At 38.7% G+C, this 12,677-nt stretch overlaps 1 long non-coding RNA gene across 2 annotated transcripts; it reads right to left on the bottom strand.

Moving 5' to 3' along the window:
* Positions 1–341: 341 nt before the first annotated feature.
* LOC138899490 (uncharacterized) lies at positions 342–12,677 on the bottom strand. 2 transcript variants are annotated; one of them, XR_011411167.1, is made up of 4 exons: positions 12,111–12,677; positions 5,742–5,808; positions 2,580–2,644; positions 342–527 (listed from the first exon to the last, which is right to left on the bottom strand). It is a non-coding gene; the product is annotated as an uncharacterized lncRNA (long non-coding RNA). The 2 variants fall into 2 exon arrangements; XR_011411168.1 differs by lacking the exon at positions 2,580–2,644.

Here is a 12,677-nt window from a genome sequence, read left to right as displayed (position 1 = left end):
ATATAAGATATATGCTTCAAGATGAATCAATATCGCACGATAAGGAATAAAAGAAGTGGAATTTCTTAAGAGTTTCCGTAGCCGCTCGAAGATAAGTACAGATGTTTCCGTACCGATCCGCAAGACTCTGCCAAACCTGCTTATGACTTATAGCACCTATGAACCTAGAGCTCTGATACTAACTTATCACGACCCAAATTTCCCTCTGTAGGATGTCGTGATAGCACCTAGTCTTATGGACTAGGTGAGCCTAACACTTATTGAATTAGTAGCAACTCAACCAACAATTATTAAATATGAAATACAAATTTTCTATAATCCCAAAAAGGGTAGTACAAGTCACAAGCTCTACAGAGTTTACTAGAAAATTTCTAAGTACAACTGTTCCAGAATAGAATCAAACAGTGCAAAGAAAATATTAGAAGGTGACTCTGAGGCCTGCGAATGCGACAGCAAGTGTACCTTGAGTCTCCACAGAGATGCACGATCAGATAACAGGAATATCAACAACTCTGAGGTACCTGGATCTACACAAAAATATGTAGAAGAGAAGCATGAGTAAACCACAACGGTACCCAGTAAGTATCAAGCCTAACCTCGGTAAAGTATTGACGAGGCCAGGTCAAGACACCTACCGGACATATAAACCTGTACAAAATATTATATAAAGCTAACAAGGAAAGAATATCAATGTAAGGCCAATAACAGAAGAATTTCCAATTGAAATCATCAATGAGAACACGGATGACAACGAGAAAACAATCAAGTAATTAAGCAACAACTTAGTCAAAGTACAAATGACATATGAACGGGTTCAAGTAAGGAATCATATAACAAATCAACCAATTAAATTATTTATAATGCATGTATTTCAATATATTTACCCAAGGTATCACTCCTCGAAATCTCAAATCAAGATTTACAACTTCAAACTCTTACACATGTGGTATCTTGTGCCCACATCTTTCCGAATCACTTTTGCAAGGCAAAATCCTCGTGCTACCATGTGCATTGTTTCCGTATCAACATCAACCAAGATGACCATTGAATAATTTAAACACAATTAAATACAATTTCAAAATTAAATACAGTGTAGCGTCAAATGAGTTATTAAGCAAATTTAGAATTTAAATAAGGTAAAATAGTGGAGAGGTTGTACAAATAGAATATCAATTGAGTTTAGTTTAGAAATATATGAGATCCAATAAAATATTGTATTTATACAAAATAAGACATTCAATCAAGTTTTAACGATATAGATATGGGATTTGTTAAAGTAAAACGTAATAACAATTTTTCATGCAAATTACACGACAATAAGATAATGAGAAAATTGAGGTACCAATTAGAGTAAAAATATAATCACCATTTAATTTTAGTAGATCTCCGAATAAGATATGAGTTTTATTTTTTTGAAAGACACACAAGTGGAATAGCTTAAAAATTCTTTCATTTACCTCTGCTAAATTCTCAGCAACATAACATATCACATAGGATGGATGACTCACACAACAAGTCCATATTGTTCCATTTTTAATATATTGACGGTTAATTAATTATGATCAAAACACAATGAAGTGTTGTAAGAAACCACAGTAATCATCCTAGCATGAATTGCATCATGTGAATCACAATCGGAATTAACCTTAATATCATAATAATTTCATATTTGTGCATTTGTTGTGGCGTGCAACCCGATCCCACACATCAATAATCAAATCTGTTGCAGGTAAGCCAACGGTGAATGATTAACTTATTTACTCATTTTAGTACTTTGAAATAAAAAAAAAATATTTAATTAAATAGTATGAAATAGAATTTACAGGGTAAATAATGATATTTACACGAACTACAATAATGAACCACCCTTAGGAACCCCCAAAACTCGGTGTCACAAGTGCATGAGCATAAGCTATGAAATATAATAAAATACAACATCTTTCTAGAATAAAATTAGACCGGAGAATATAAATAACTCTGATGGAGACTCTGCAGGTTGCAGGTCATAACATGAAAATGCAGCTCACGGTAATCCCCGCAACAGTCGCGCCTCTGCGCCAAAAAGACCACCAGACATATATGTACTTGCACAAAAATGTGCAGCAAGTGTAGTATGAGTACGTAAATAAACGCGTACCCAGTAAGTATCTAGCCTAACCCTAGAGAAGTAGTGACGAGGGGTCGACATCGACACTTACTAGTGGTCCAATAAGACAGTAATAATAAGAAGTAAAAAGATGTGGGGCAGAGTAAACAAACGAAATAAATAAGTGTAAATACGTGATACAATCCTCCTCTCTACAATAGGCTCAAGCTCTCAATTAGCAATTACCTCCTCAAACGGAGCATATATATATATATATATATATATATATATATATATATATATATATATATATATATATATAATGGGCCTCACCAGATAGGTCATCAGAATTCAAATCGGGAAGACTCATAGATACACTGACTTCTTGTCAAATATTACGCACGATTCTATGAGAGTATTTTATAGAAATGCTGAGGCATATGACTCGATCCCATCATAATTTGTGCACTGCCGAGGGTCGAACGGAACGCACCATAGATGTATCTATTATACTGCCGAGGCGAACTGCCCGCTCCCATGAGAGTGTGGTACATAATCCTGCCAAGGCGAACGACATGATCCCATTAGAATAAGAAGTTTTAACGGGTCCTTGACCCCACTCACAAATAAACATGTGAGTTATAATTTTAAGGAAAACCTTTCGATGAAAACGCATAGCGCGGGAGAAATCCGTAAGAGGAACATAATTATTCCACGACTAATCATGAAACTCGTCAAATCTCTACAATAGCAAGTCTATCACTCTACGCACGTCTAGTCTCAAGTCGTAATGAGAAATAAAGGAATTAAACGAGCAAGGATAACCCCTATAATACAAGTATAGCATGGTGTGAACCTAAGTCTACCCGAACAATAACATGAATCTAGCTACGTATGAACTCTTGTCACCTTGTGTGTACGTAGCCTCCCCTGCAACAAGTAACACTTATCAAATACATCACCTAGGGGTACTTTCCCCCTCACAGAGTTAGACAGGAGACTTACCTCACTCTGAAGTTCCATAACTGGCTCCAAAACCTCTCTAACACCTCAAACCGATGCACGTTAATCCAAAACTAGTCAAATAAGGAGCAAACCAATCAGAATATACTCTAATACCAACAATCAATCAATTTAAACAAATTCTCAACTCCGCTCGAAAATTCGATAAAATCAACTATCGGGCCCACGTGCCCGGATTTCGAATATTTTCGAAGATAAACATTACCCATAACATTACTAACTCAAATATATTATTTTTCCCAATTCCATGCTCAAATTTGTGGTCAAAATCCAAAAATATAAATTTCTAGGTTTTCTACCAAAATCCCAAATTTCCACTCATTTTCTATGAATTTCCATGTTATAATCTATATATAATCCGAGTATTTAACTTGCAATAGGTGGGAACCACTTACCTTGTGTTTCTTTGATGAAAATCTCCCCTTGAAGCTCTCAAAAAATCACCCAACCAAATGAAAATGTGAGATAAATGGGCTAAGTCCCGAAATATAACCCACTGCCCAGTTCCTTCCTCTTCACAATCGCAGAATTACCCGCGCGATCGCGAAGGCCAAACAGCCCTGGACCAAAAATCTCTTCTTCGTGTTCGCAGTGGCCTTACTGCATTCGCGATGCCCACTGCCCCTCTCCCTCCGCGTTCGCGATTCCCCAGTCGCGTCCGCGTAAGCCAAAGGCCTCCTGCCTCATTTCTCTCATCTCCTCTTCGCGTTCGAAGTTGTGCCTCCACGTTCGCGAAGCTCCGCCAGGCCCACCTATGCATTCACATACCCCTCTTCGCATTCGCGTAGGGAAAAATCCACCAGCCCAGAAATCCTTCTTCGTGAATGTGTCCCTTCTCCCGCGTTCACGAAAGACAACACCAACACCAGCAAACCAGTAACAACTTTTCATCCAAATTTTGTCTGAAACACACCTGAGGCCACCGGAACCCCATCCAATCACACCAACAAGTCCCAAAACATAACATGAACCTGCTCGAGGCCTCAAATCACATCAAACAATGCTAAATCCACGAATCGCACCCTTTCAATCTTAGTGAACTTTAGAACTTCAAGCTTCTACACTCGACGCCGAAACATATCAAATCAATCCGGAACGGCTTTAAATTTTGCACCCAAGTCCCAAGTGACATCACAGACCTATTCCAACTCCTGAAATTGAAATCCGACCCCTATATCAAAAAGTCCACTCCCTGTCAAACTTTCCAAAAACCTTCAAATTTTCAACTTTCGCCGAATGACACCGAAATGACCTACGGACCTCCAAATCCACATACGGATGCGCTCCTAACTCCGAAAGGGCATAGATGCCATACGGAAAAGTGAATGACATTTTCTCTCTATCTTCTGGGTCAATAGAGATCTGGTTATATCTCGAGTATCCATCCAGGAAGCAAAAGTGGGACCTCCCCGCCAATCTATCTAACATCTGATCAATGAATGGCATCAGAAAATGATCCTTTCGGGTGGCTTTGCTCAATCTTATGTAATCCATATATATTCTCCATACCGTGACTATACTTGTTGAGATCAACTCGTTGTTCTCATTTTGCACAACAGTCATTCTACCCTTCTTTGGCACACTCTGAACTGAGCTAACCCAGTTGCTGTCAGAGATGGGGAAGATGATTCCCGCATCTAATCACTTTATCACTTCTTTCTTCACCACTTCTTTCATGTTGGGGTTCAGCCTTCTTTGATGTTTTCTAGAAGGTTTTTTCTCATCTTCCAGTAGAATCTTATGCATACAAAACGTTGGGCTGATACCCTTTATGTCTGCAATGGTCCACCCAATTGCAGTCTTGCACTCCTTTAGAACCTGCAAAAATTATTCTACTTGCACATCTAACAAACCAGATTAGATAATAACAGGTAATGTCGAGCTAGGTCCCAAGAAAGCATACCTGAGGTGCGACGGTAACGGTTTTAGCTCCAACTCTGGTGGCTCTTCAATTGACGGCTTAGCTGGAGGGGTTTTTCTTTCTTCTAAGTGTAAGGGCTCGAATAGGAGCTCACCTTTCCAGTACCCTTAGCCTTCAAGGGCCAAAACCCACTCCGCCAAGTCCTTACCATCTACCTATTCTAAGTTCATGAGGCAGGTTGTTAGGGGGTCTTTTGCGCTTAGTGACTCATCTTCCTCCTCTTGAATCACATCCACGACTTCAATCAGAGAGCAATTAGCAAACTCACTGGGTCACCGCATAGACTTCTGCACATTGAACGTTACTTCTTCATTGTTTAGTCTCATCTTTAGCTCCCTAGTTTCACAATCAATCAGAGCTTCCCCTGTGGCCAAGAATGGCCTTCCCAAAATTATGGGAATCTCTTCATCAACCTGACTGTCATGACCCAAAAATCACACCTGTCATGATAGCGCTTATCTCGATACTAGGCAAGCCGACAACATCAATAACCCACAATTTCTTTTAAATATTGGAAACATAATAATTAATTTAAGGGGAACAATCCCACCAATACTGAATATAATTTACTCTTAAAATCTGGTGTCACTGAATACATGAGCATCTATACATTAAAAGTCTAGAAAACATGATCTATAATAGTCTAAGACCAAATACAGTAAACAAGGAGATAGGGAAGGAGAGACAAGGTCTGCGAAACACGACAACTACCTTTGAATCTCCGAAAAATCAATTGTGCGAACGAATCAACACCCACTGTATCCGGAATCACTTGGATCTACACACAAAGTGCAGGGTATAGTATGAGTACAACTAACTCAGTAAGTAACAATAATAAATAAGAACTGAAAGTAGTGACGAGCTTCTCAGCTAAATTCAAATACATTACTTTCCAATATAAAAGGGTAGGCATGCTCTCAAGTTCAACATTTAAGATTTCACTGAAATTTTATATCAAGTTTGACCGAAATAGAAAATAATATTTTTCCGAAATTTCCGAAATAGTGATATATGACAGCTGAAATGCAGCAAATAATGAATTCAATGCATCCTCTCAGAGTAACAGTCACTTAGTCCTCCCATTCACTCCAACCTCACAGTCACTCTTTTCTCACAGTCACTCATTCCACACAATCACTCTTTCCTCACAGTCACTCATCACTCGGCACACGCACTCAGTAGGTACCTGCACTCACGGGGGTATGTACAGACTCCGAAGGGGCTCCTTCAACACAAGCGTTATATCAAGACAACCATGGCATAAATCAACAAAATATTCTGCGGCGTGCAGCCCGATCCCGTAAATATCCTCACAATTAGGCCCTCGGCCTCACTCAGTCATCAACCTCTCTAGTCTCTCGGGCTCTCAGAAATCATGATAAGCAGCCCAACAACAATGATATGATACATCAATAAATAGCAACAGAGACTGAGATATGATATGAAATGAATAAACATGACTGAGAGTGAAATTACAATTTGAGCATATAATTCAACCACAAAAATGACCCCAGCGGGTACCAACAATAACAACATATGCCTAAGCATGATTTTTAATACGAGTCTCAACTCAATTTTCTCTAACACGTAGAGAATGTACGGATATCAACAGATTATTCAACTATATAGTTCCATGGAATTTGATCAAGTCACAATTCCTACGGTGCACGTCCACACGCCCGTCACCTAGCATGTGCGTCACCTCAAAACCAATCACATAACACATAATCTGAGGTTTTATACCCTCAAGACCAAATTTAGAACTGTTACTTACCCCAAACCGTGTAACTCTTTATTCTAATATGCCCTTGCCAAGATAATTGGTCTCTGAAGGCCTCGTACTAGCCACAATTAATTCGATTCAGTCAATACGAGTTATTGAAATTAATTCCATAAGGAAATACTAATTTTTCCAATAAAATCCTAAATTTAACTCAAACATTGCCTGTAGGGCCCACACCTCGGAACCCGACAAAAATTACAAAATATAAACGCCCATCCAACCCCGAGTCCAGCCATATAAATTTCACATAATTCCGACATCAACTCGACCCTCAAATCTTCAATTAAATTCTTTGAAGATTTCTACCATTTTCAACCCAATTTTTACCCATTTAAACTCAATAATCTTTCCACAAACCTTATTGGTATGTGTATATATAATGATACTCTTACACCCAAGAATCATACTCTTAATCTCCTATATTTTACCCCAAAAATCGAAATTGAAGAATTGGGGGAAAGAAATTCTAACTTCTTTGAAGCCCTAGCAAGATCCTTGTGAAATCTTCAAGTCTTGAACAAGAATTGATGAACAATTGACTAAGTCTTCACTTTCTCTCTCTAAGATGCTCTCACCACTCTCTAAACTATCAGAGAAACCCTTCAAAATGACCCCCAATAGTGTTTTATAAGAATGGGGTCGGGTTTATAAAATCAAAAAAATGAAGCTCTGAAACACACTCTGCGGTCACATATGTGATCGCAGAATTGATATGCGGTCCGCATTTCGGCCTCAAAAATTGGTGCCCAAAAATTAAAGTAGCATGCATGGGTTTGCGGTCACTATATGGCCCGCAGATCTGTTCTGCGGTCATATTATGAACCGTAGAACGGTTCTGCGGTCGCATAGTCGATCGCAGAATGGCATCCAAAGTTGCCCCTTTCCTGCCTCACTCTGCGGCCATTATGCGGTCCGCGGAGTGGTTCTGCGACCGCATAGTGGGCCGCAGAAATATTTTCTTCTGCCGAAAATTTTTCTTTACTCCCCAGTGCATTGTTCAACCCAAAAAATCCGAGCACCTTTGTACCAATTGATCTACCTCGGTACCACAAAACATTAATTTTCTTAGCAAAAATTCTCCGGGGTCGTTACACATAAGTCAACATCCAGTCAACCTTTTCAACTTAAATTCTAAACCTTGGAACTAAGTGTTCCAAATTATTCCAAAACCTCACCGGACCTGAACAAATTACCGCGGAAAATCAAATAACAACCGTAAATCACAATTTGAACAGTAAATAGGGAAACGGGGTTGTAATACTCAAAACGACCGACTGGGTCGTTACACTGGCAGTCCAGAATGACAAAATCTATTGGAAACACAAACTTTCCAACCTGTACAAGTATATCATCAAGTATATCCGATGGCCTTTTCACCGTTCGATCGGCTAGCTGTAGTAACATGGATGTGGGTCTTGCTCTTCCAATGCCTAACCTTTTATAGATATACAAGGGCATCAAGTTTATGCTCTCCCCCAAATCACAAAATGCTTTAGCAAAAGCATAGCTGCCTATTGTGCACGGGATTGTGAAACTCCTTGGATCGGATAGCTTCTCAGCTATGGGTCTCGTCACGACAGCACTACATGTCTAAGTTAGTGTAACAGTTTCCAAGTCTTGAAAGTCGAACTTGCAAGACATCAAGTCCTTCACCATTTTTTCATAACCGGACATCTCCCTCAAGGAACCAATCAGTGGAATGTTCACCTAAATCTGCTTCAACATCTCCATGAATTTCTTATACTGCACATCCTTCTGATATTTGGCCAACCTCTGCGGGAAGGGTGTTGGTGGTCACCTCTTTCCTGTGACTTGAGTTAGATCTTGCTCGGACACTTTTTCTAATGCCTTCTCTTGCACTTTATCAGTTTCCTTTGCAACCTCTTTTTCCTTGTTTATTTCCTCCTAAGCTAGCTGCACTCTTACTTTTATTAGCTCAGTTGACTCATCTACCTCAATTGGCACTGACACAAGTATTCAGTTGATCGGCTCTCGCCAGCAATGTCTTTCTCTGAATCAAGATCTCTTTCATTTCTCAGACTCATATCCACCAGCTGCCTCAGGCTCTGATCTTTCGGGTTAACATGTGTGTCCGCATGTAACGTCCCTTGAGGACGATTGTTATGGGTCATGGATATTTGCCCTAGTTGAATATCAATGCCCTTGATAGCTGAATCGGGTGATACTACCTTTTCTTGCATATGGTTAACCTTTTCTTTCATTTTCCCGTTGGACCCAATGATTTGTTGCAGCATTCCTTTAATTTCAAACAACCATCATCTTGTCGCATTATCTGTTGTTGTTGAGGTTGTTGATAAGCTAGTTGTTGATTCTGCTGATTATATCCTTGTTGCCTTTGATAAGGCATAGCCTGACCTTGTGGCCGTGCAGCTCCAGGATTATTTTTATTATTATTATTATTATTATTATTATTATTATTATTATTATTATTATTATTGTAATGTTGTTGTGCTGGCCTATATTGTTGATTCTGCTGTCCCCAAGTCTGACCACCTTGTCTCTGACCTCCATAGTTTCCCACATAGTTCTTATTCTCTTGATAGTTCTGATTGTCACTCTCACCACTTCACGAGCACACATATGGCTGATTAATTCATGGTGTGTATAATCCTACATTTATCGTGTCAACTATGTGCACCTTCTTTTGGCTTGACTCATCAATATGTTTGGTTAAGATACTCAATTGTGTTATCATAGTAGCCATATTCTCAGCCATGGAGTTGTTTGCGTCTAGAGCTATTGAGGGAACTACAAGAATGATTGTAGAGTCTCTTGTCATCCATCCTGAATTTTGAGACATTTTATCAAGTAAGGCCTTACATTCTCTGAATGATTTGCTCAAAAATGCTCCACCTGCTGAAGCATCAACATTAGCCTTCAAGTTGTCTGCCAATCCCATGTAGAACCTTTGCCCCAACATCTGATCAGGAATGCCATGGTGTGGACCTCTCCCACGTTTCTTGCAGTGTTTCAGCTGGTTTCTGCCTAAAGCTCAATATTTCATCAACTTGTTTGGCAGTCTTATTGGGTGGGTAGAATTTGTTCAAAAACTGCTTGACTAATTCCTCCTAACTAGTGATGGAGTTTATGGGGAGTGAATTGAGCCAAGTCTGAGCCTCTCCCGTCACTGAGAATGGAAAAAACAATAGTCTTATTGATTTTGGTGTCACATTCGGTTGCCTTTGCGTGATACAAATCGACAGGAAAATTTTCAGATGATGTTGTGGATCTTCAATGTAAGACTTCGAGAACAGTCTCTTGTTCTGTAACAAATGTAGCATGTTGTTTGTAATTTGAAATTATTCTGCTTGTATCGGAAGGACTGCAATTGCGGTTGCCAGGTTTACAGTAGTGGGTTATGCCCAAGAGGTGCCACACCCTGATTGTTCGGGTCATTCACATTGTTTTTGGTTTTTTGGTTGTCTATTACGTCACCCATGTCTAGTTTGATTCATTCTGTTGAGTTCTGTCATCGTTTGTGTTTCTTGTTTGCTCAATTTAGTGCCTTGAAAGCTTTCTCAGGGTCCGCTAATGCTTCGTACAATTCACTAGTTCTTGAGGTGTTTCTAGGCTTGCACTTGTAACACACAAAACTACAAACGTTAGAGTTTCAATATATTGAATTTTAAGTTGAGAAAGCTGACTAAACTGAGAATTCTAACAATTCTTTTAGCCGTAATTAATAACACCGTTAATTCCCCGGCAACGACGCAAAAATTTGATCGCGCCCAATTATGCCTCCTAAGAGGTCTAGAGGTCGTTGCAAATATAATATGATTTAGAAGTCCGGAGTCGAATTCCATAGGGAATTAACTTACTAATCACAACCACTGGTTTTGCACGAATTCAAGCAATCAACCTTCATAAATATTAAATAACGATTTGAATGTTCACTAACTAAGATCAAAGTAATTAAAATGCAGTGATTTGTAATTAACAGAGCAAATGTTGTAGATAAGATTTGGAAAAGTCTAAGGTTATGATTTTCCCTATTGTCGGATTCTCTCCCGCTACGGTTCCTATAAATTCACCTAAGTATTCTCTATTGATCATGAGTACTTTGGGTGTCGTAGCTCTCTCTCAAGCAACTACCACAATTTACTAGACGTATTCTCTCGAACTACGCTAGCTAGAACTGATTCACTGCTCACATTGATCGCACCAAAGTTTCGTTATCTCTAATCTGCCTTTAAACCCTTTGTATTTATCTCTCAAGTACGTAAGGAGTGGTGTTGTTCAACAACTACCTAATTGCGTACTCTCTCTCGAGTAATACATACTAAATAGGCATAGTTAATTGAGAGCTCTTCAATCAACAACAACGAAATTATAGTTGAACAAGTAGAGAAAGATCAACGGAAAATTTATATTAAGCGTACTAAACAAATCATCCTTTAATAGGTTCTATCAAACCCTAGATGAGAGAGTTTAGCCACTCATAACCATACCAACAATCATGATAATAATTAAAAGCATTACAAAATACAGATTAAGAAAGAATGAAAGAGAAAAACTCTTGTGATTCGTTGCTTCTAAGTGTTCCCATAGCTTTTTTCTCTCCAATAATGTCTAACCCCTAAGAAATAGGTTTAGAACCCCTTTTACACATGTTAGGGGAATGTAGGGTTGAAACTACCAAATCCTAGCCGAACTAGGATGGAATCCATCCTTGGGCGTCTCACTTGGCGCATGGCGCCAACCTGGACACCAAAATTTTTCCATTTTTGTGCTCTTCTGCCCTTGGCACTTTGGTTGGTGCCTAGCGCGAACCTGGGCACCAAAGTCATACTCCCTCCAAATTGTTCTATTTTTACTTCAATTTGCATGCAAGCTGGCCAAATCACTTCCAATTGACTCTTACACATATAAACATCATTATTAAGCTTAAGTCACAAATACTCACTCCAAAATTAACAAGATCGGGATATAATGCAAGGCAAATTACATGCAAAAACATGAATTTTTAACCTAACATCAGCATTCATGCCAAAGTACTTCAAGAGTTGACTTATCTTAACCACTCAACTCATCATCTTTCCTTATACCTCTTATTCAGATGTTGACCATAGAGTATATTCAGATAATTAACCAGTACCTTGTAATGTTCATTAGTATGACAAAGAAATTATCAAAATCATTGATGATCATATAAATTCCTATCAAATGGTAAAATTAATCTCGTTCCATTTCAGCCTTTCAGGTATCAGACATTATTTGTGAAGGATAATGCGATAAATTAATTAGATTAGCGCATAAATCGTAAAACGAGAACTTACTTGTTCTTCTTAAAGTGGAAGCAGAAGACGGACGAACAATTCATCTTTGCATTTTAAAAAAAAGAAACCTAATCTCTCTTTTCCTTCTTTTTTATGAGACAGCCGCCAGCAACCATCCATATTTTCTTCACTTTTTTCCTTTTAACTTTTCAATCTTTCAAATTTAGAGGTTGGAGAGAAATCCTAATCTCTCGTTTTCCTCTTTTCTTTTTGCCACTGCCGCCATTGGAGCACCAAGCTCCGCCCCCATTTTTTTTTAAATTATATACATATATATAAATTTCAGAGAAGAGAGAAATGAGAAGTCATGGCTCTCTAAAGTTCTTCCTCTCCATGGCTTAAAATAAGGGAGTTTACTGGTCGTTTCTTAGATGACCTCCACCAGCCGCGGCAATGGATCTCAGGCGGCGACGGAAGCGGGTTTGTTGATCGAGAAAATTATTTTTTTTAAAAATTGATTCCCTTTTTTTGTGGTATTTCTAATCAGTTTCATAAAAAAAAGGTTCTTCAATAAAATTCCAGATTATTTCAATCAGTGTTGAATATTGATGTACAATTTCAATTACA

The sequence above is a fragment of the Nicotiana tomentosiformis genome, chromosome 9, assembly GCF_000390325.3.
Source record: "Nicotiana tomentosiformis chromosome 9, ASM39032v3, whole genome shotgun sequence".
Taxonomy (NCBI): Eukaryota; Viridiplantae; Streptophyta; class Magnoliopsida; order Solanales; family Solanaceae; genus Nicotiana; species Nicotiana tomentosiformis.
Note: the sequence above shows the minus strand (reverse complement) of the source record. Positions and strands in the feature narration are given on the sequence as shown.